This window comes from Tupaia chinensis, unplaced genomic scaffold (genome assembly GCF_000334495.1).
Source record: "Tupaia chinensis unplaced genomic scaffold, TupChi_1.0 Scaffold138441_1, whole genome shotgun sequence".
NCBI lineage: Eukaryota > Metazoa > Chordata > Mammalia > Scandentia > Tupaiidae > Tupaia > Tupaia belangeri.
In genome coordinates, this window is record NW_006198338.1 from 291,003 (window position 1) to 295,540 (window position 4,538).

Sequence of the window (4,538 nt, forward strand, 5' to 3'; positions counted from 1 at the left end):
CCCCCCAGGGGGGATGGTCACGCCGCAATCCCTTCTCCTCCATTCTCCTCTCGGGATCTTGGGCACGCACGCACACGCACCCGGCGTGAGTTTTAAGCCACCGGGTCCGGGACACGAACCACGGTCGACTACGTGGGAGTCCAGCGACATAGCCATTACGCTAACTGCTGGTTCCTGTATCTTAGGGTGCTTTTTGGGGCTTTCTCTCTGGTGACTCACGAGCCCTCTGACAGTAATATAAAGGATAAACTCACATGTGCATAAAGGTTTGGTGGACGGTGACTCCACAATACTTACAATTTCACCCCCATGCTCACTTGGCTACACTTCATACATTGTCCTTGGTCACTGCCCCTATCTCAAAGCAAGAGGGACTTTTAAAGACATTCAAAGGGCCTGTGGCTGGGTTTGGAGTCTGGCTGCCCCAAATGCTCAGAACCAAGCTATCCTAACAACAGGCAATTGGATTGGGGAGCTAAAACAGCTTTTCATACAGCATGGATGGGAGAAACAGAGGGCAAACAAGATGTCGCCAGTCTTAAGAAATAGGGCTATCAGCCACACCCCTCCAGATGGTTATTGAGGTGGTGTGACGTACTAGAAGGGTGTGTGGTTTGGTGGGGTGAGCTTGAGTGTTGGACCCGTCATGTGGTTTGATGTGGGGTAGAGTTGGTGTGGAATGGGCCTTGGCGAGGGGTGCGGTTTCACATGGAGTGTTGATTATATGGAATGTGGGAGGTGGGGGGCTGGAATATGTGAGTTTGTGTGGGGTCTATAGAATGAATGGTATTTGTGTCTATGCGTGTGTGATATGGTTGCAGCTTTGCTTCGCTTTTGTTTAGATTTTCTTTTGTTCTTTGTCTTGGTCTTTGTTTTTGTCTTTGTTTGGCCTTTGTTTTGTCTTTGTTTCCCTCTTTGTTTAACCTTTCTTTGGCTTTTGTTTGGTCTTTCTTTAGTCTTTTGTTTAAATGTTGTGTGGCCTTTTTGTAGTCTTTGTGTAGCTTTTGTTTTTAGGTCGATCTTGGCTGAGGACCTATCAAAAACACCTTGTGTAATGAAATACCCAGATAGATAATCTGTCCCTATATATTCTGTGTGCATTGAGACACCCTCCACCCCTCAGGGACTTGGTACAGACGTGGAATCTATCTCACTCAGCAACTGCAATTTGAAGGGAAGAGGGAAGAAGCTACTCCTCAATAAGGAAAAATCACTTTCAAATTATGACAAATGGTAAAAAGAAAAAAAGAAAACCAATAGCATCATTCATCTAGCTCCAGAATCATGGGGCTTTACATCTAAGGAAATCTGAGGATTCAGACGGAGCCTCTCCCCACACTCAGACGATTCCCAAATATTAGTAGGAACTTTCTGGAAGGGCCTTCTGCCTCTATCAGAATAAACTTGGTGTCTTCTGCTCTTGTCTTCTCCATCCTTTTATGTTCTCCCAACTCGAACTGTTATTACAACAACTTTCCCCTGAGATCAAATGAAATGGCCCATACAACAATGTATATTTGCCACTTGAAAATGAAGTACAAAATGAATTGAAGTAAAAATCAATGAAACTCTCTTACCTTCAAATTGCAGTTGCTGAGTGAGATAGATTCCACGTCTGTACTGGGTCCCTGAGGGGTGGAGGGTGTCTCAATGCACACAGAATATATAGGGACAGATTATATATCTGGGTATTTCATTACACAAGGTGTTTTTGATAGGTCCTCAGCCAAGATCGACCTAAAAACAAAAGCTACACAAAGACTACAAAAAGGCCACACAACATTTAAACAAAAGACTAAAGAAAGACCAAACAAAAGCCAAAGAAAGGTTAAACAAAGAGGGAAACAAAGACAAAACAAAGGCCAAACAAAGACAAAAACAAAGACCAAGACAAAGAACAAAAGAAAATCTAAACAAAAGCGAAGCAAAGCTGCAACCATATCACACACGCATAGACACAAATACCATTCATTCTATAGACCCCACACAAACTCACATATTCCAGCCCCCCACCTCCCACATTCCATATAATCAACACTCCATGTGAAACCGCACCCCTCGCCAAGGCCCATTCCACACCAACTCTACCCCACATCAAACCACATGACGGGTCCAACACTCAAGCTCACCCCACCAAACCACACACCCTTCTAGTACGTCACACCACCTCAATAACCATCTGGAGGGGTGTGGCTGATAGCCCTATTTCTTAAGACTGGCGACATCTTGTTTGCCCTCTGTTTCTCCCATCCATGCTGTATGAAAAGCTGTTTTAGCTCCCCAATCCAATTGCCTGTTGTTAGGATAGCTTGGTTCTGAGCATTTGGGGCAGCCAGACTCCAAACCCAGCCACAGGCCCTTTGAATGTCTTTAAAAGTCCCTCTTGCTTTGAGATAGGGGCAGTGACCAAGGACAATGTATGAAGTGTAGCCAAGTGAGCATGGGGGTGAAATTGTAAGTATTGTGGAGTCACCGTCCACCAAACCTTTATGCACATGTGAGTTTATCCTTTATATTACTGTCAGAGGGCTCGTGAGTCACCAGAGAGAAAGCCCCAAAAAGCACCCTAAGATACAGGAACCAGCAGTTAGCGTAATGGCTATGTCGCTGGACTCCCACGTAGTCGACCGTGGTTCGTGTCCCGGACGGCAAGCGCACGCACCCTACAGTGAAAATCTCTCAAGAAAAAAAAAAAGCAACCTAAGATAAAGGTTTTTGCGCCAATTACTCAACTGTGGAAGCTGAAACACATAGGTAGAAAGGTTTGCTCCAGGTCAATGCTTGGTTTGGGTTGTAGTCTTACAGTGTACTTCAATGGTCTTTAGGCAATGAAGCTCTAAGCAGGAAGCAAGCATGTAATTTTCCCCTCTGAAACTAAATGTGGGAATGGACTATCAGAAAGTTGTGTGGTCCACAGATGCCACTCATAAAAACCAATTGCATGCATAAAGACCTTTGATCTTGCTCAGAATTAAGTTTTTACCCTTTCAGCTTCAGGGACTGAATTACACTTATAACAGAAACTAAGCATGGTGGGACCAGCAGTTAGTGTCATGGCTACGTCGCTAGACTCCCATGTAGTCAACCATGGTTCATGTGCGTGTGTGCCCAAGATCCTGAGAGGAGAATGGAGGAGAAGGGATTGCAGCATGGCCATCCCCTCTGGGGGGTGATTGCTTTCTGTCGTCTCTCTCTGTCTGTCTGGCAAGCACATGCGCCCTATAACAAAAACAAAACAAAACAAAACAAAAAAAACCTCTAAAAAAAACTAAGCATGGTAATACTCCCTTATAAACAACACTTAGAAATGAGCAAAGAGAAAGTCTTTTGCACTAGTTACTCATCTCCAGAAGCTGAAACACACAGGAAGAAAGTCTTATTCCAGGTCAATGTACTATTTGGCCCAAGGACTCCATTCATGGAAACCCAATACGTAGCTCAAAGTGGAGTTTTTACTCTTTTGGCCTGGGTGAACTGAATTACCCCTTATGCTGCGATCCCTTCTCGTCCATTCTCCTCTCAGGATTTTGAGCATGCACACACATGTACCTGGCTTGTTTTTCATGCCACTAGGTCTGGGACTCAGATCGCACAGTGGATCATGTGGGACCCAGCTGCCTTAACCACCATGACACTTGGCTGGTTCCTAAACCATCTTCTTAAATTGAGTAGTTTCTATAAATGATGAATCTCATTAAATTAACATGATAATATTGGCTTCTATCTTAGACACTGGCCTTTGTTGTTTTCCTAAGTTGGAAGGTCATGTTATTGGGTCCTGTAACTCTCTGTTCAGTTACATTTCATGATTCCTGTAACTGTGCTTCTGCTAAATTCTATTATATATATATATTAGAATATATATATTAATTATATATATTCTATATATAATTACGATAGAATATATATATATATAAAATAGAATTTACCACTTATATATATATATAATAGAATTTACCACTATTATATATATATTTACATATATATATAAAACAGAATTTACCACTAACAATTTGAAAGATAAAATGGTTACTTCTGGAACTAATCCAACCAACAGCAGCCTTGCCTCTTGAATTCCCAGAGCTCTCTGCATGATGGTGAAACATGAATTATTAATCATTGATCACCATTATCACCAAGTTTGCTCTTAGGCCTTTGTCCCAGTTTATGAAAAAAAAATCAGCCAGGGAACCTTGAGGAGGTAATCCAATGTGCTGCAAACATTCAATATAAATCTCAGTGTACACCAGTTGCATGGCCAATCCAATGTTCTTTCTCCCAATGAGTTCTAAAGGTAGACTGGTTCATTTGCATCTTGCTTGTGCTATCGTGAATGTGACTGAGGAATGGGAGTAGAGTGAAGTGGTTCATAGTGAGGTGTCTGGAGACCCCAAACTCTAGGATTATCACAGAACCCACCACATAGGGTTGGAGGGAGGACTGAATCAGTTAAGCTGTGTACACTGGCTAAAACAGTACCTGGCGCACTGTGGGTACTGCATCCATGTCAGCTCCACAGTCCTGGTCCTAAGGACTAG